Source organism: Podarcis gaigeae (assembly GCF_964106915.1).
Source record: "Podarcis gaigeae genome assembly, chromosome: 4".
NCBI classification, from domain to species: Eukaryota; Metazoa; Chordata; class Lepidosauria; order Squamata; family Lacertidae; genus Podarcis; species Podarcis gaigeae.
This window is the reverse complement of record NC_139677.1, coordinates 78,019,499-78,039,756: the sequence shown is the minus strand read 5'-3', so window position 1 is coordinate 78,039,756 and position 20,258 is coordinate 78,019,499. Positions and strand designations below refer to the sequence as shown.

Below are 20,258 nucleotides of genomic sequence, written 5' to 3'. Positions count from 1 at the left end.
CAAGGTCTGATAGATTCCCCCATGTGTGGCAGCAAAATCAACAAAGCGTCTTGTGTCAATATTGAAATGGCAACTTCAAAAACCAGTAGGGGGACATTTCAGCCTCCCAGAACACTCTGTAAATGACCTTAAATTTTCCATACTTATTGGGGGGGGGGGGCAGAGGAAATGTAAAAGGAGACTGTAACACGAAACTGCTGATTTACACTTCATCAAAAGGCTTGGTGCTATCAAGTTTGGACTGAATTGGGGCAAAATGATTAAAAACAAAATAATCATAGCACATGTGCTGATTTGCTTACCAAATCCAGGAAGTCTGGGTTACCACCAACAACTGTTTTGTGGATTGTGTTCATTGGTTTGCTTTTTTTGTTGTTGAAAGCTATGGGTGGCAGGATTCTGTTTCTGTAGTTTTCTTGCCTGTGATGACCTCGACGTGGTCCAGAAATGAGATTGGTACAGGCGGGGGAGTTGGTTCCACATAATGGAGTTCACTTTGTTCCTGACCTGAGGGCAGATGGGTAGGGAGCTGAGCTGGGAATGGCTCATCATAAGACTGTCATCAGTCTGTTAAAGTCAATACCAATTACAAGGCTATTAATTAAAAGAAGGATGTGACTGCTTCATATAATGAATATAACCCTTTATTTTCCATTTAGTCACACTGCACGTACCCGAACTTAACTGAGGTGGATCTCAAAGCATTGCCTGTTAAATACCAGCTTTGATGAATTAGTGCCAATGTTGTTATAAATTGCTACCCACATGTTATTCTCTTTAGAGCACATGTTCAGGTCCAGTTAACATAGACTAGTTATTGTCTTTTAACCATCCTGTTACTCTTATGAAAAGACGCACTCTCCCCCCCCCCACCCCTGACACACACGCTGCCACCTTTAGTTAAAGTGGAAATTATGTGAGCATCAAAGCGAGGTGTTTGTGGTATTTCTGCACCAGTCACTGTGGGAAGTACAAGCATGTATGGTGTAGATATTCCACCTGACATTAAGTACTTTCCTTCCAGAAATTCTAAACTATATTTTTAGTGGAGATTGGTGAATGCCTGCACTATCTTCAGATTGACCTAGAAATGGGAAAGAAAGAAAAAGATCATGAAAAATGGGGAAGAAAAGGGTTCCTTTCCAAAACTAATCTGAGGGTCTTTGAAGACAAATCACCCCTTTCTGCTAGGCCCTACCCTTGTATGGGCAAACAGGGACGATGTGGTGAGGAGGGAGGTTTTCTCATTTCTCAGATTCCAGATCCATGAGATGCTGCAGGCAGCAAACCAGGTTGTACAGAACAATGGCCTTTGGGACTTGAGGGGTCTTTCTAAGGGCCTCTGCTTTCTTAATTTATGTGTGTGTAATGACCCAATTATCTTGTTTTTATGTTTTATCTTGTTAACGTTAAGTAAAAAATATCTTGGCTTATGGGTAAGTAAAGTATAGGGAGGGTGCATTTGGGGGCAAGAGAGTGAGCTGATCGGGATGGCAGGGTGGGAACCAAGCTAGGGATCCTTCTCACATCAAATCCAAAGCATTCAGGATGATTGCTTCCTTTGAGGCAGGCTTCTAAGGAGCTCTGAAGCTCCTTTTCAAACCCTGCTCTGGTGAACTTTGCCGACCTCACTATTCTCCTCCCCCCCCCCCCCGTTGCCTTGTTGCTGATAATAGAATGCTAAATAGCCAATGAAATTTGGCTGCGTGCTAATGTCACAGATGGTACCCAGTGTCACAGAAGGCACACAGAGTTGATACGGAATGAGGACAGTGATGACGAGACTTGTAATATTGGTGATCCTAGCCCATCAAGGATCACGTAGTAAGCATAATGTTGTCACAGCATTATGGGACGGCTCAGATTTGATTATGTACTGATATCACCAGCAGCAATGAAATGAAGTTTTCCTGAATAAGTGAACATTTCTGTCCACTACTGCAGCTATCCCACAGTCCCACCACTACCCAAAAAATCCCCAAAAGTCAGGTGCCTTTCAACGCTGATGAAAATGGTGATGAAATTTGACTGTCCCTTTAAACTTACCCTATGCATAACCAGTATGCTGTAACAGGTATAAATATACTATCTCTGGTACGATTGGAATATTGTGGTAAGAGAACATCACTATCCTTAAAATAGTTCCAGTTACAGATAGGTAGCCGTGTTGGTCTGCCATAGTCAAAACAAAAAAAATTCCTACCAGTAGCACCTTAAAGACCAACTAAGTTAGTTCTTGGTATGAGCTTTCGTGTGCATGCACACTTTTTCAGATACATAATCAGATACATGTATCTGAAGAAGTGTGCATGCACACGAAAGCTCATACCAAGAACTAACTTAGTTGGTCTTTAAGGTGCTACTGGTAGGAATTTTTTTTGTCTTAAAATAGTTGTGACTGGTATGGTTTAATTGCTTATTCCAACACCTATAATAAAAGTATCTATAGTCTGTGTAATCTTACTGCTGCCTGTCTAGTGAAATTGCAAATTCTATGCTTTTCTTTTCTGAAAGCATGCTTATGTAGCTGTAGTCAAAAGTATTTCACATGTAACATCTGGGTTATTGTACACACTTGTGTGCTTACACTTGTATGTGGAATCATTGTGGGAATGTTTGGGAATACTTGTGAGACGCTTAGTAAACCTTCTTGCTTTGTTTTGATTCCTGCATTGCAAGGGGTTGGGGTGGTTATCCTTGGGATCTGTTCCAACTCCAGTTCTATGATTCTATCTTGAAAGAGTTGAGTGGATTTTTCTTTTTTATCTCTGGATTTCTGTACTGTTTCTAATAGAGCAAACTCTTCTCTCTTTGCCTTCCTCTCCTCCCTTTCCTGCATGAACACAGCCTCTATAGTAGGGATTCAGGTGACCTTGAACTATCACATCAATTTGGCAAAGGAAACAGTCAGTTTGCTGAGTTCTTTTTTTATTTAAAATAAGCCGCTTGGGTAGCACTAGGGGCATGAGGTTTTTTTAGAGATACATGTACACTTGGTTCCATCACTGCTGGGCAGGACAGATGTGGCTCAGTGTGCACCAGTGATGCAGGGAATCTGTGTTTGGCCACATTCTAGGTCTCTGAGCACCCATTGAGAGGAATGGATTTCCAAAATTGTTCCTTATAGCATTAAGAGAAACCATAGGTGGAGCAGAATCAAGCACAGAATAGTTCCACCCCCGGTATATTTTTGGCAGTATGGCAGGTTTTATTTTTAAATACAGTTACAGATAGGTAGCCGTGTTGGTCTGCCATAGTCAAAACAAAAAAAATTCCTTCCAGTAGCACCTTAAAGACCAACTAAGTCAGTTCTTGGTATGAGCTTTCGTGTGCATGCACACTTCTTCGCATCTGAAGAAGTGTGCATGCACCCGAAAGCTCATACCAAGAACTGACTTAGTTGGTCTTTAAGGTGCTACTGGAAGGAATTTTTTTTGTTTATTTTTAAATGTTAGCAACACAACATAAGCACATAGTGTAACAGCATAAGATTGATGCATTGAAGCCCTGATGAAGATGTTTGCCCTCTGCTGCATCTGCTGTTTTGTGTGTATGTTTTCCCCCCCCATCCTATTTTTTGGTTATAATTGCTTCCAAGGTTACAGTGATATCATTTGTCAGACAAACCAACGTAGTTTTTTCATACTATAAGATTACATAACAGAACACTAGCTTTACTACCATTTTAGGTTGTATTATGATTGTGGCTTATTTATATAGAGTCAGTGCTAGGGGAGAAGGGACTTCCCTCTAACTCACTTCACTGTTGTCGTTTTGAAAAACTGTAATAAAAAAATACAGAGACCTCATCTATGGCTCACGACTCATGTAATCTGTGACATGCACTGACCATGAAAAGACTGGAAAATTTAAGATATACCTGGGGATCTGCTGCCCCTGTGGATCCTGCCACCTGAGACAGTCACTTCACCTTGCCTCATGGGCAGGCTGGTCTTGGGAGTGGGGATAGAGAATGGCAAATTGTGAATAACATCATGACACTGGTTAAGTGAGCCTACACTTTATGAAAGGGATTACATTTGCAGAAAGGGATTACATTTACAGGGACAGCCCTGTGCTTCCTGTAATATGTTCACCTTAAGTGTCCTGATTTGTTCACTAGCTCCTGGCAAATAAAGAGGCCAAAAAGCAGTAGCCAGTACAATCTATAAATGAATGGGGATTATTTCTTTAACTGCTGGTAGCAATTACCTATTCAAAGGGAATACCCATAGGCTAGAGAAGAGTTGTTCAGCAGGAGGCACAAGTCGATATGTAATTGAACTAAGGAGATCAATATGCATTTCAATAGCTTGTGCGGCTACTACCACCCACTCATTACAAAGTGCTGCTCATTTACCTTAGAAAGATAAAAGGCTGAGTCAACTCCATAGGGAATGTAGACAGGTTAGATCATTGAATCTATGCTTCTGGCTATAGGAACCCTTACACATTGATCTAAGAACTCTTTGCTATTAAAGCAGTTAAAGGAAGTTTTTTTAAAAAAAAACATACCTTTTTTTTTTTTTGGTGTGATAAATTGCATATTGAAATACATGCTAGGAAATTCCTGGTTGTATTGCTCCACACTGATGCATCCTCTTTAATTTCCAAGTCGGATTTTGGCAAATTTCAAACACTCTTATCCAGAAGGGGGTGCAATTAGTGTGCTGGTCTAAACCAAGCATCATAATAATCCCACTCTGGAATCCAACAGCAAAGTTGGACCCAGGAGACTACCAAACTGCAAACTAAATCTTTGAGGATATGCGTGAACCTGTCTAGAACAGATAACACTGGTCAACAACAAATTTGTTGTCTGCGTTTTTTCAGTTGATTTAGGACGAATCTGATGCGCTGAATCCAAAAATCACATTGGTTTTGCTCAATCAGGTCAGGTTTTTGAGCTATGGCCACATGTCATTTTTTTACGTTTTCGTTCACATGTACGCTTGTGTGGAGCATTTTAGAAGAAGTTGGTGGGGGTAAAATGCCATGTCGAATAATTGTTTTGATTGGAAATGATTATTTTAATGACAAGAAGTATCCAGGTCCAATAGTTCTGGGTGATTATGTCTAAAAGGGATCAGTTTGAAGTCATAAAACCTCGAAATCTTCCATAAATTGGTGCGCTGTTGATGTGACTGGGATCAACAGAAAGAACCGGAGCAGCCTCAAGTATCCTGGTCTTCAATCAGCACATCGTCCTGTAGCTCATTGTGATGAAATTCCAGTGCCTATCTTCGGAGAACTTCCTGACATTAGTGACAAAGATGCCTCCAGTGTTGAAGGACATGAAGAAGAAGAAGTGGTTCTTGAAGATGATGCTCCACATCCATTTTCCCAAAAGGAGTTGAATGATCTAGTTCGTGACCTCAGCTTGTCAAAGGACTCTGCCGAACTGCTGGCATCCAGATTGAAGGAAAAAACCTCCTCTCTGACAGTGTTCGCATCAGCTTCTTCCGCAACAGGCATCAAGAGTACCTCCGTTTTTTCTCGGAAGAGAAGGACTTGGTGTACTGTGCAGATATTGCGCAGCTTCTGCTCAAGCTTGGAGTGCCACAGTACGAACCCAAAGATTGGAGACTGTTCATTGACAGCAGCAGGCGATCACTGAAATGTGTTCTGCTACACAACGACAACCAGTTTGCCTCTATACCTCTGGCTCACTCGAGTACACTGAAGGAGAACTATGAAGCGGTGAATTATGTGCTGGAGAAAATTGGTTATGATCAGCATAAGTGGTTTATTTGTGTTGACCTGAAGATGGTGAACTTTTTGTTGGGACAACAGTCTGGCTTCACCAAGTACCCATGTTTTCTGTGCATGTGAGATAGTAGGGGCCATGCTCAGCATTACACGAAGGACTGGCCTGTGCGGGAGGAATTGGTGCCTTGCAAAGAAAGGAACGTCATCAACAACCCTCTGGTGGACAGAGACAGAATACTCTTCCCACCGCTGCACATCAAGCTCGGCTTAATCAAGCAGTTCACCAAGGCTCTAGACAAGGATGGTGACTGCTTCACTTACTTGTGCCAGGCTTTTCCAGGATTGACCATGGAGATGTTGAAAGCTGGCATCTTTGACGGTCCTCAGATCCGTCAGCTCATCAGAGATCCAGAGTTCGGAAACTCAATGAACTAAGTGGAATTGGAAGCATGGAAGGCATTTGTTCTGGTAGTGAAGAACTTTCTTGGCAACAATAAGGCCAGAAACTACGCAGAACTTGTCAACAACATGCTGACTGCTTTCAGAAACCTGGGCTGCAACATGAGCGTCAAGATGCACTACCTATTTTCACATCTGGACCGGTTTCCTGAGAACCTGGGTTCAATGAGTGACGAGCAGGGGAAGAGATTCCATCAGGGCATGAAAGAGATGGAGACCGGGTATCAGGGTCGCTGGGATGCAGTCATGATGGCTGACTACTGTTGGACTCCGAAGAGAGACCTCCCTGCCGCTGAGCATTCCAGGAGTTCCAAGAAACGGAAGTTCAAGCCCTGAAGTTTGAAAAAATGGTGAAGCAACATGCAATTTATGTGTACTCACCTTTATCAATGCCCACCATTCAGTTTACAGTAAACCTGACCTGATGGAGAGAAACATATGCCATTTCCTGATTCAGCAGTGCAAAAAATACCCTAAATCAGTTGTAGAAATCTAGACAACATTCAAAAAGTAAAAAATTGTTGCCCAGTGTAATTCACCAACTTTCTGGCTTTTCTGACCATTCACTATTAGCAGCTCCATGTAATCTGGATTGCATTTCAGTTTGATTACCTTCATCAAGTCCTCTATTGACCTCTGAAAGGTTTTTAGGAATGTAACTGTTACACTGTGATATGAGAAGGACAAATCGTGAGTTCCTTCTCATCAGCATGCAGATGACATTTCACACCAAATAGCCTCTCCTAGCAGTTAAATAGAATTCAGGATAAAATAGATCATTTTGGAAGATCACAAAGCAGTTACCACAGATAAACAATATTCACTCAGCACTACCACATGACATACATGGATCCATGTCAAAGCAATGGTTCTTTTGATGGAATCAACTACTGGATGAAATCAACTGCTGTTGAGCAGATGCGGATTTAGGGGAGCACTGGGCACAGAGCCAAGGGGTGCCACAGGGGATGCTGCAACAAAGACTAACAATGGAAGGCAAGAGGCTTGGTGCACATGTGTGTGTGTGTGCGTGCACGCACACCAGATTTTGGCATTGCACAGAATGCCACTGAAATTTTAAAGCCCCAAGTTCTGAGAACTCCAGCAAAACCAACAAGACTACACCCTCCCGCCTTTCCTGATAAAGATTATCTACTAGGGTTATCAAATCAGCTTTGTTCCCAAATCCCAGATAAAAACAAAGCATAACACACCGCATTTACCTCATCACGGCGGCCATCACAGAGGAAGCAAAACCACAGTGGTACAGCACGGGGGGCTGTAAGGATTATGTTGCTGTTACACACCTCTGCTTGTAGAAAGAAGAGAAGCCAAATTTATTAGTAGACACATTTACAGAAGACATTACAGAGGCTTAGAGGGTGGGAGATAACACCCAATTGCTGGGGTGGGGGCCTCTAAATGGACATAATGAATCTTTGACTGAGGTAAATTTGAGTAGTTTTATGCAAATAGTTATTGTATGCAAGTAGTTATAATGCTTTTATCTTAGCTTTTGTTTATGAGGATTACTACTACTACTACTACTACTACTACTACTACTGGTACTGGCATTTGAATCCTATCAGTGACCTTGATATATTCTTTTTCAATGTATTCAACTATTGATATTCAGTGTCCTATTGCCCTTCAAGCTCTGTATAAATATATCCCTTTACATGTAAACTGAGCACATTCAGGGGAAGAACTGCAGTGAAAGGCTAATTAATAACAGTTATGTGCAGTGCAATTGCTTCCCATCCTAGGAACTGGGAGAACTGCAGAACTGTGAATTAATTCAGTATTACATTGTCCCATGAGAGGATGCCAAATATTATTATCCACATTAATATTATTTCTGTGTGAATTTTAGTGTTTGTTATGCAGCACTGGGGCTCTTTCTGAATGCTGAGTAAGAGGTTAGATGATAAGTCAAGTTCATTTATTTGCTAAAAACCGTAGGTTATCACAAGATACATACCACACATGCAGATACCTTTGAATTGTATAGATTGTACAGTACATAAATCTCCACTGCAATGAGTATATGCATGCCTTATAATTCTTAGCTGAAGCTTAAACACTGGGTTATTTCATAGCTCACCCCCAATTTTATGTAAGATAATCACCTTGACAAGATTGCAGTAATTGATTGCTTTATGTTCTAGGCATATCATGCAAATAAAGCTGTCTGACAAGTGACATATTTGCTTTCCATTAGGAGATAGAGAACGTTTCCACCGTCAAATGTAGCAGTAGGCCTATTATGCAGTTCTAAAATACATTTTTTTCCCCAGGGACTTCATACAGTTGGCAGTACTGTACAAAACGTATTGGATAATACATTCCTCTTCCTCTTGACCAGAGATACACAAACATAAATTTACAGATGTATTGGAATACCTTCCATCAATATAGGCCCAGGGCATTATTTGAAGGTGAAGTCCAGTGAAGGCTTTTCTCAGGAGGAACAATATGTAATCTGAAAAATAAATTTCAAAAATCTGGTGGTAAGTTAGGTATTGGTACCACTGTAAAAACTGGGTTTTGTATTTAACTTTCAAATCTGTCTGGGCAGCTGTCACATATATCCTATTTTAGATCTTTCTCTTGAGAGCACCTGTATCAGCTGCCTCTGACAGATCTTGGGGCATGTCATAATAAGCCATTAAAGCTTTACACAGTTTACACAGGCTAACAGGTTAAAGCTGCTCCGTCAGGTAGTTCGTCACCTGACATTCATTCCAGCCATTCAACCCATTACATTATGAAAGCTCTGTGCACCTAGGGTACACAAAGGAGGGAATTGCAAATTCTGCATGTAGGATAGCCTCCAGCAATGCCTATCATTTTTGAATAGTTTTAGGAGACATTTTACATCATCTGTTGGAATGACATAAGCATTGTATGGTTGAGAATATATTTTGCACTGGTCAAAGATCTAGGTCTCCTGAAAGACGCCAATTTGAAACAAAAGCTGGTAACCACTGAATTCCCATGCAGAATAAAACCCTTCTCATTTGTCCTAGATAGTCAGACTGTATCATTTAGGTTATTAGTATGGTCCGAGGAGCATTGTAGTAAAGAATGTTTTATCCTATTATATTTCCTTAATGGTTCATGAATATATTTTTAGGGGTAGGGATACTATTTAGCAGCATTGTACTTCTTTGGTGTCTATTAGTAGGTTTCTACACAAATGCTTATGCTTTCCTTTTAATCGTAGTAAAAAAATCCCTGGGAATGGTGGTAAAGGCACCTTTGTAACAGGTTTTGGAAACTGGATACAAAATTATTCTTCATTGTGAAAATTGTCCTTTCACTTCCAGATGGCAGATGGCACCATGAATCCTTGAGGTTCTTGATGATGGAAGGATTTTGATATTCTTGATTCTACCTCTGTTGAATTGCATATTTGTACAAACCACATATTTGTAATAACATCCAAGTGTATAAATTGACTGCTTTAGAATTCAGCTCCCCTTCTGTATATCTAATACAGAGGTTGTGAGAAATCAAAGAGATGGCAGTAAATCTGCTTCCTTGCACTCGCTTCTGAATCTAATATCTTTTGCCTCCATTAGCATCAAATCTTTTCATCTTTTTGGCCATTTTCCTATTTCTTGTAACAGGAATATTTTGCATTAGATCTTCTGCAGTATGCTTAAACTGCATTCTGTTTCCCTTCCAAACCCCTTCCAGGGATCTATTATTTTAAACAAAAACTTTAAACTGACTGCCTTTCTTAGTTATTGTCTCCTGCCCTCTGGGACCCTCCACTATAAGTGGGTAGAATTGTGGGGAGTTGGGTAGTGAGGGAGAGGGAGTGACCATATTGAATGTTGTTCAGAAGAGGCCTACCACCTGAACTCATGCATGGTGGCATTGAGGGTAGGAGAATGCTTGGATGTCTTATATCAATCAATTTTTTTATTGTTATAGCCAATGGCCATTGAAATACAATATAAGCGGAAATCACACGACTACAGAACGAAAGACATTACATGCAGCAGACCATGACAAATCAACAGTGTCCACAATTTAAATAAACATTCCTTCTGGTCAGCATCCCTAGGGTTTGCCACTTGCGCTATCCAAAAAGGTTGTCCTTATCTTTCTTGCTGCTAGTGCAAATAGAACCACCCTAAAACATGCATTTATCAACATCTACCAACAGCCATTTAATTTTAAAAACATCTGGTTGACCTTGTAAGGCAGTCTGAAAAGGGGAGATAACTTTGGCTCTGGGTGAATCATACAATGGGCAATATAGAATATAATGTACAAGATCCTCAATAGACCCTGTCCCACATATACAGAGGTACTCTCTTGCAGGTCTGCTAGTATATCTCCCAGCCAGGTATTCAGCAAGCATTATCTGGAATCTGAGCTGGGTAAAAGCATGTTTAACAGGAAAAAGGTTAGTTCTCGCAAGTACATATCCCTTTCGTGGTCTGTTTTAATTTTAATATACCAAATAACGGATTTACTAGTGTTTTTTTGTATTCAATATCTCTTTGTGCATCTTTGCTAAACACAATATCTTGTGACTAGAAGCTGGAGAGCTCAAATAACTCTGCATCAGATCTCTACCAGATTTTACCCAGGCAAATAAATAAATAAATATTTTGGCTAAGTGTTGTTCTGGTTGCAATGATATTTCCCCCCAGATTTGTGTATACGGCCTTTTATAGAGGATAGACCTAGTTCAGTCCTTAGTAGTGCTCTGGGTATACCATGTGGCACTACCAATATCATACACAGAAACCTATTTTGAATTACATCAAGTTCCTCCCTTCAGTAGTTACCCCAGATTAGTGCACCATATAAAAGGTGAGCCACAATCTTGACTACAAAAATCTTAAGTCTTCTATAGCTAGCAGTGTGTGAGAGAAGAGGTGGTAGGAATAGTGGTGGTGGTGGTTGCTGCCCTGTGGCTTTTTTCTGATCAGGTCCTACTTAGGTAGATGTGAGGAAGGAACAATGACCATGGTGTGATTACTTCTCTTCTGTTTTTTGGGGAGGGGGAGTTTATCAGTAGCAGAATGCATTTCCTAGGCACACTGCTTGGAGGAATAAATTAGATTTCTTGGATACCAACATATTGTAAAAGTGCAGAGATGTGTGCACAAATATTGCAAAGAGCAATAATGAAGCATGGTTTTACTTACCTCTGCAGTGAGTGAACACCTTTCACTAGAGAAGTGAACTTGAGATGTTTGAAATGTCTCTATAGTGAATGAAGTTCTCTGGACTAAAGCCTGTCAGTTTCATTTTTGCTATTTAGCAGCAAGTCCAGAATAACCTGCGAAATTGTACCTTGGAGAATTGTGAGCAAAATTCCAGTGATGAAATTGACAGATTCCAGACAGAAAATTGTGAGAGGCTCCTTCACAGCAGAGGTAAAATGGAGAAGAGGATTGAAATCATTTGTCAATATCTTGGGCAGTAGTCTACCCTAGTGCTGCTGCTTAAGATCTCTTAAAACAAAGCAAATCAGGAGAAGTTAAAAAGTGAACTTTGACCTTGTACATGCAAAGCCTATGCTGAACTACTGAGGTGTGACCTTCTTTCACTTTCCATGGGAGAAAGTGTTGTAATGAGAGATAATTCATTTGTTCCATGCTAGAAGTCTACAGAGAGAATGTTCAAGCAGCTTCAATACAATTATACTAAACAAATTATTTCAGAATCCTAGAGTATCCAAAGGCAAAGGACACACAGGAAGCAGTAGCTGCAGCCCTGATTAAGGGGTTAATGACATTGCATCATGTGCTTGGGAGTTCTTCTGCAATAATACTGACAAATGTTCATATCCTTGAGTAGGAAAGATTATACAAAGAAACAATATTTTTCTGTGGAAGGACTTTTTCCCCTTTCCAAGAGCTCCTGCAAAGGTATTTCTGTTTCTCTTCCTTGGGTAATTGACTCCATAGATCCTCAGTTTTCTTCATGTGTTTTCTCCAGGAACAGTTTGGCAACAGGGACATGGTAGCATCAAGAATAAATATCATTTTGAAAGAGAGTTCATTTCCCCTGAATTAATTCAGCCTGACATGGAGTGCAGGAACATGTGCCATCTGGTCAAATCTGCCTTGATTTTTTTGAGCAAAGGGGGGAGGGTAACTGATACTTTTATGAACCAGAGAAGCTGTGGAAATGCTAATCCCTAGGTACTGAAAACACAAGATGCTAATCGGAAATTAAAATGGGTCTGTACTCACAGTCCAGTAAGGTAGCACAGGTCATAATGTTAATCCCTGAGGAAATGAACCATTTCCTTCCTCAAGAAGCCTTGGGCACAACAATCTAGAATTTGTTGTAATCAACATTAGATTTCATTTTATGTTGATTTACTAGCTGGATTTCTTTTATTTTAGAACTAGCATATTCATAGAACAGACTTCCCCAACCTGCTGCTCTCCAGTTGTTTTGGGCTACAATGCTCACCATCTCCAGTCTGCATAGCCAGTGATCAGGGCTGATGGGAGAAGCAAGGTCATCAGAATGAGAAAGCCTGTCACAGAGCATAATATTCCAGCTCCTCATCCTTCTGTCAAAAGTCATCTGGTTGGACACTGAGAGACTCTGAAGGGTTCTCCTTATATATAAGATGATTAAAACCCAAAGAAGTCCTGTCCTCCCCCCACTCCCCAACCACACACTGCCTGCTCACAGTATAGAAGCCTGCATTCGTTATAATTCATTTTTACCCTACTTTTCTAGAAAACATATCTAAGGCAGTCTGCAATAATAAACACACAATAGTAATAAAGTCACACCACAGTTGAAATAGCAATGTAATATCCACAGATTAGAGCCAACAACGCTAAGATAGACTAGAACAGTAATTAAAACAGTAGCAGCAGTAGTAGTCTACAATGGGCTTTCCTGCACTAGTTAAAAACCTGTAAAACCTCCAGGGCATCTCCACGTATACTTGGACAATCCACCTTCCTGGCATGCACAGTAGGCTAACAAACTGAGCTACTTTGAATGAGTTACAGCACAGTTGGATTGTTTAGGATACACTCTCATTACATTTTGCATGCAGTGCATCTCTAAATACTAAATCCTTCGCTAAGCAGGGAGTTAGGGCTGGGGTAGTTAACCTCCAAGGTCCTTTCAAAATCTATGATTCTGTGAACCATTGGGCGAATCGTATTTCATTAGCATATACTGCAGGAAGCACAGATGTGATGCCAGCCATTGAAGGAGATTGTTGAGTTCCTTCTCTTAAGCATGTTCAGCCTCCACTTTAGTTTTCTCCTTCTTTTTTGTACTCCCCACAGCTGTGCTATTTGAAGGTCCTTCTTCCACCCACAAAGCTTTTGCTTGAGTTTACTTAATGTGATTGTATGCATGACTGCACCAAGATTCTTTTTGTGCAGTGTTCCTCCAGTGCGCTTGGGTTACCTATAGAGAGTAGAAAGAGGCAGGCACCTGTGAACTGAATGAACATGGCATGCATCTATCACCTCACAGTGGGGAGGGGAAAGTTCTCACTTCTCTTTAGGAAATGCTCAGGGAGACAGGCATGGATAAGCAGCCATGATGTTCCTTTTGCACAATCCCTTCTTGTGCCCCTGGGACAGCAAACTAGTGCCAGAGCTTTGGAGCTACCATTGAACTGGATGAGCCTTCCCTTGTTGCCCAGACCAAAGAATAAGGTTGTGTGCACACCATGCATATTAAAGCACATTTCCCCTTCTAAAGAATCCTAGAAACTATTTGCTAAGGGTGCTGGGAATTGTAGTTCTTTGGGGATCAACAACAGTTCCCAAGATCATTGGGGTGGTGGAATGTGCCTTAAAAGTGTACTAAATGTATGGTGTGTACACAGCCCAACACTTGGACTAACCTATCATGTGAGTTGCTCTGATCTGTTCTTGTTTAACCTTCTGTACTGATCTAGGATCTGGTCCTGTTCTAGACCAAAGTCCTAGCAGTCTGCCTCCCTTTCATATATCTTCTTTCCTAAGTCCATTCTGTCTTGTTTTTATTTGTGATTTTAAAACAACAACCTGCACTTAGCATTTGCATAAAAAATACAGAATTTGGGGTCATGTGAGGGCTGCCTTTACACTTTTACGTATAACACATTAGCCACTCCAAAAGCTGGATACCATGGCTGTTGCTGCATACTTTTCAGAATGGGCCTGCAAGCACTCCTGTGAGAGATGGGACTTGATGGTGCGCCATATCTTGAGGACTTTGTATGGGTGAAAAATATTAGTCCCATTACTACTTCTGTGTCTATTTAGCATGACATTTGATTTGGTTCATAATTATAAATAGCTTTGAATGTTACCAGACTTCCTGCATTTTGTTTTGTGCTGTTTCTCATGATGACTCGCACCCCTGCACCCCATCGGCAACTGCAAGACTTCTGACCACCAGCCTGCATTAAATATACAAGAATACAATTGAAGAAGTCAAAGCTGAATATATAGGACACGAAAACTAATAGATGGAACAAAATGGAGTGGACTACATGGTGTGCTTAATAATAATATAAAACAGGCTGTATCCATGCAGTTAGTTTGCAGATGAGCTAGTCCATGGTCACGCAATCTTTGAACAGCAAACTCCATAGATAACTCATTCAGATGTGCATATTTGTATATAAATGACTGGGTTAAAGATGCAATAAACTGGAGAAGATTAGAAGTTGTTATATATTGTGAAGAGTGCATGCTTTGGATGCAGAAAATACCAGGTTCATTTACTCAAAACGCATCCTGCTGTTTTATCTGGGCTGGTAAGCTGTTAGCTTCAGTTTTATGTGCTCTCAATTGATGTGCTGTTTTTACCTATATAAAGTCCTGAATGGCTTGGGATCTGGGTGCCATGTGAGTTTCTCCTCCATGTTCTCCTAAGACATGGTCTTTTATGTTGTGGCATCTGTGTTGCAGTGGTCCAGGGGTTGAAGATCCATTACTATCTCTGCAGACAGAGGGCCTGTCTCCACCGTCCACTCAGCATAAAGTGGGAGCTTTTTAGCCACCGTGTGCTTCAAAGTTAAGCATTTAGGAACACTGAAAACACCAGGTGCTTCAGTTCCAAGGCAATAGTGTGCAAGTTCTGTTACAAACAATGGAACTTCCTAGAAAACACAACTAAAGTCGTTCTGAAAGAAGATACTGAAGTACCCAAATTATTTCCTAAGTATATGCACCAAAAATAGTAGATCTAGCATTCCTAATTGCATAATTGTAAGTTTATTGAATAATTTTAGAAGGGGCCTGGCTGTGACTATCATGAAATGACTCTGCAATTGCGCTGTGTGGCAGGTACCCTGTGGAAATGCCCTACTAATTAAGGTTTGCCTGGCCCCATCATTATATGCTTCTCAGCATCTGGTAAAAACTTGCCCTTCCTTGCTGTGTTGTTTGTGCCCCAAGTTTGTGATGGTTTCCATTTTTCCCCCTCCTATTTTTATTGATCCCAATTTTTGTTGGTGATTTTTTCTGCTCTTTATTGTTTTATTGGGTACACTGTTTAAGTCTGTTTAATTTCTATCGTTTACTACTTTTGTTTGCTTGAAAGAAAACCAGGGTGTGAATTATTGAAATAAAATAACCAAAACCTACATTGAATGTCTGCATAGGCCTAGTGTGGTGAACATGGACTCAGGGAGACCTGAATTCAAATAACTCCTGTTTAGCCGGGAAGCTCCCTTGGTGGTATTGGGAAAGCTGCTATCTGTCAGCCTACCAATGCATGCCATGCAGAGCACTTTAGAGCAAGGGGGAGGGGATGTAATAAATAATGAGTATTAGTTCTGTTTCTTGAGTACATCTCAAGGTGTGTGTGCTGGCTGAGATTGCTCTCTCTTGTATTTTCACCTGTGTTGGAAGCTCTTAGACAAACTAGATGGTCCTCACTCTCAGCATTCTTTAGTGGGCATTTACCTTTGTCAGATCCTGCATTGCCCTTTGAGACAGTGTGTGCCTAACAAAACTCTTAGTGAGTGCCTGAATTCTGTTCTGTTCTGAGCACATAACAGCAGTCTTGGCCCGACCATACTGGCCCGACTGCTACTGGTTAGTTTCTGGGTTTAGTTCAAAGTGTTGGTTTTGACTGATAAAGCTTTATGTGACTCAGAACCCAATACCTTAAGAACCATTACTCCACTTATGAACCAACCAGGACCCTACAATTGTCATCGAAAACCCTTCTCCATGTGAGCTCTCTATGGGAAGCCAGGACGGTGACAACAGGAGAAGAAGCCTTTTTCGTGGTGATTGCATGCTGGTGGTGTCCTCTTCATATAGTTTAAGGCTCTAGGCAAAAACTTTCCTTTCTACTTGGGTTTTGGCTCTTAATTTGAAGAGTTTTAAAGTATTTTTGGCCTCTTCTGTTGGGCAGGGTCTGCTAGACCTATCTTTTGTTTGCATAGTTGTATATTATTTGTTTCTTTTTAGGTTTTTATTTAAGGGGCTTATTGTAATTGCTTTTAGTTTTATTGTGTTTGTAAGTAATTTTGAATCATTGCTATTAGTAAAGTGATTAATAAATTGTTGTCGTCATCTTTGGTATGGATGAAACGTGGACGCTTACATTTCCTCTGTTTTCGTGCTCCTCAGCAGACTCAGGCAAAATTCCACAGAATAGGGTGTCACCATCAATATGCATGAGTGAGTGAGCTTGTGACAGGCAAGCTGCCCATCTAGAAGATGGAAAGTTTCTAAAACCTGGGAAAGTTTATCATACTAAATGGGCCAAAAGGAACATGCAGAATAGGAGGATTCTGTCAGGGCCATCCTGAATAAATTGAGTGAACAGGCAGCCTATGCTAAATAGATGCCCATTATTGAGATTTTATTCTGACCCTTACAATATTGGGGGTTTCTTTATAATGATATATTGACTCTCAGTTCTTACTGGATATATTGACTTTTAAAAGATGCATTCATTTGCTAATTTTCAGATAGTCACCCTATGCTAATCAAAAATGAATAGCACTAAGGCTGCAATCCTAATACTTGCTTACTTGGGAGTAATTCCCAATTGACCTCAGTGACTTTTTTATTAGCAGACTTGTATAGATACGATTGCAGTATTAAAGATGAAGCTTACGTAAACAAGCTAAAAGGGTTCCCAAGTGAAGTCCCAGTTCCCTTTGCCTGAATATAAACATCATTCTGAATGCAGAAAATGAAGTCAAAGGAATAGAACGTGGGTTACTTCTAGCCTGAAATGTGCTAGTACTTGGATTTTGGTGGTTCCTCAGTTGGAGTCTACCCTTTAGAACACATCATGTACAGGCAGCCTGCTGCTCATGGACCACGTGTGAACTGATGGAAAGGCTGCTGTGCTACCCAAATCACCCATCACCACCACTGAATTCCCTCAATGCTGCCGCATTCTGTCGCCTTCCCACCATTTCCCCAAGCCGGGCCCACATGCTGTCCTGCCCATGTAAATTGCTCTTCCTCCCTACAAAACAGGCCACAAAACAGTCATTGAGTAGGGTGAGAGGTCACATTTAACGGGGAGGACAGCAGTGGGGAGGGTTAACTCTGAGTGTTTGTATGGGTATGAATGCAAGGCTCTTCCCACTGCCAGCTACCCCGGTCATGTCCACTGGTCTGCAACGCCTGACCACCCACCGAAGGTTGCATGTGGCCTTTGCATGGCTCCTGTTAGGAACTGAGGTCCTAAGCACTTCCAGTGTGAGAAGGTAATGAGAATGCAGAAAGTGCCCTTGGAAGAGACCATGACTCAGTGACGGAGGACCTGATCCCGGGTGCAGTTCCTGGCATCTCCAGTTATAGCTGGGAAAGACTCACATCAGATGCCCTGGAGAGCTGCTGCCTGTTAGAGTAGATCATAGCAAGCTAGATTAACCAATTGTCTTATTCAGTATAAGGCAGCTTTCTATGTTTGATGACTATTCTAAGATGGTACCTAACATCTTCCAAGCATACTCAGGTTAAAAAATGAGTAAATTGAAAAACAATGTTTTGCCCAGTTAATCAGGGATGCTTTTTAATCAAGCAAAAGGCTTTTTTTTTTACTGATTGACCTAACTGATTGATTGATTGATTGATTGATTGATTAATTAATTTGTTTCAATTAATTTACTGGAAACGATTACTAAAATGGGGACTTCCATGTGCTATGGAAGGCTGTGCTTGTTCACTTTAAAAACGCAGCACACAAATTAATGCATATCTAAGGGAAGAGCAGACAGTGCATCTCAGCAGGCTGCTCTTCTGCTCCATGGTTTCTAGACTGATAAAAATGTAAGACAGCATTATGAGCAAACAGGCTGAGTCAGGGGAAACACTCCTCTTAGTTTCAGTGGTGTTTATGCAGCACCCAGCCAATGGGGGCACTGACCCAGGAGCCTCCTAAGTGCAGCCTTAAAATTAATAATGAATAATGAGATTTAATGACCATTATAATCTTCTCTTATGGAGTGTTAATGGCCGTGAGATTATCAAGAGCAGCTGAAAAATGCAGCCTAGGCAGATGAGGGAATCCCACAGGGGTAGCCTTTTATCAAATATGAAAGAGAGGGAAAAGCTAAACATCAAAAACTGCAAAACAGAGTTAAGAAATGAAGAGCATAGTGTAGTGGTCTGGATGATGAGTTGGGAAGTGTTAGCCTTGAACTCATAGGAGAGCCTTATTCTCCCAGCCTCATCTGTTGAATGGGAATAATGATAGATACTTGCCTACCTTAGAGGTGTAGTGAGGATTTCCGATATTTTGTATGTGAAGCACACACTTTGAGCAATTAGAAACAGTATTAAAAACTGTCAAGGATTATTATCACTAGTTTGTGCGGTCATCATACTTCATTTCTAGTCAATGCATGTTCCTGTTGAAATCCTGTAATTTTTCTCTGTGTTGTTGTTTTTGTCCCACTTTAGTTGTGCTGCAGCCCCTCTGGTTAGCAACAATGTGCTAGCAATGGGAAAGCACTGCAGAACAATGAATAAAGCAGAGTAAATCTACTACTGATTCATTATTATTGTGCCAGGAACAAGTTGCAGAATGTTGCTATGTTACATCTGTCTGTCTTGAGAGATAATGGAGTGTGCCTCTGGAGGTGAAGTGCTAGCAGCACTGAAGTGACCTTCCTGGGGTGCAAACCTGGGCAGTGTGTATTGAGGTTATGGCCAAGATGACAAAAAGTAAATAAAAATCTCTCTTGGCCTTGCTGATGTGGTTCAGATGAAAGCAGAGCAATATGCTTGGCACCAGCTTGGCTGTAAGAGTTGCTGGAAGGAGGCATACTGGTCCCCATCCAACCATCTTAGGGACTCCACTCCAGATTTGTCTAGGGTTTACTCCTTAGCTTTTTCTTCTCCCAAATATATCACAAAAGGCAGCGGAGATTAGGGATCAGAGTTGTTCTTCTCCTAGAGTAGCTACCTTCCCAGGTTGACAGTCCCCATCTTCCCCTTGCTTCCTTCTACAGCATGTGCAGAACCCACCTTCTTGATCATTGGACCCACTATTGGTCTCATCTGCTCAATCTGCTGGAATCTGTCTTCACATGCAGGGGAAGTCCCTAACTCACCAATGGTTTGAGATCCATTAGCCACCCTCACTTGCTTTAGTTGGCCAGTTGAAGCCGTTCCCAGAGTGTGGTTGCATGCTGACAGGAGCCACAGGTGAGACCTGAGTGTAGAGTGGGGACCAAAGGTGGAGAAACTATCCCAGAAGGAGCACAATGTGCCCCCATCAGATGTACTACCCCTCCCCTAACACCCCATAGACCTGCAATAAAACAGTTTGCAGGGGCCCTTTCACAAGGCTATTGTGTGTTGGTGGACATTCACATTGTGCTAGGGTGGCCTGATGCAAAGGAAGACAAGACTCTTTCCCCTTTAATTCGAGCATGTTCTCCTATTTCCCTTGGTCAACCTTTTCACTGCTTTACTGTTTAGCTTAGCCTAGATGCTTCTATTATTCTCAGCTGCATTTCCTGCCCTGTCCTTGCTATGGCTATTGTTTCTAGCAGAGGCAGCATACAATGTTGAAACAGCGGTACCTTGGCCCCACACACCCAGTTTTAAATATTTAATTGTAAAATAATGGCATTGTAGAATCACAAGAAAATCAGAAATAAA

General features: G+C 41.2%; 1 protein-coding gene and 2 long non-coding RNA genes across 5 annotated transcripts in view; 2 read left to right on the top strand and 1 right to left on the bottom strand.

The window, feature by feature from the left end:
- The window catches only part of LOC310844022, a 322,076-nt gene extending 303,846 nt beyond the window's left edge, over positions 1–18,230 (bottom strand). The window contains exon 1 of the long non-coding RNA XR_014563890.1: positions 18,200–18,230. This is a non-coding gene — a long non-coding RNA (uncharacterized lncRNA). The remainder of the gene's footprint in view (positions 1–18,199) is intronic.
- IGSF11 (immunoglobulin superfamily member 11) overlaps positions 1–20,258 on the top strand; it is a 176,420-nt gene that overhangs the window by 100,274 nt on the left and 55,888 nt on the right. The window lies entirely within an intron of this gene.
- On the top strand, positions 10,799–18,683 carry LOC310844045. Its single transcript, XR_014563912.1, has 2 exons — positions 10,799–14,094; positions 16,814–18,683. It is a non-coding gene; the product is annotated as an uncharacterized lncRNA (long non-coding RNA).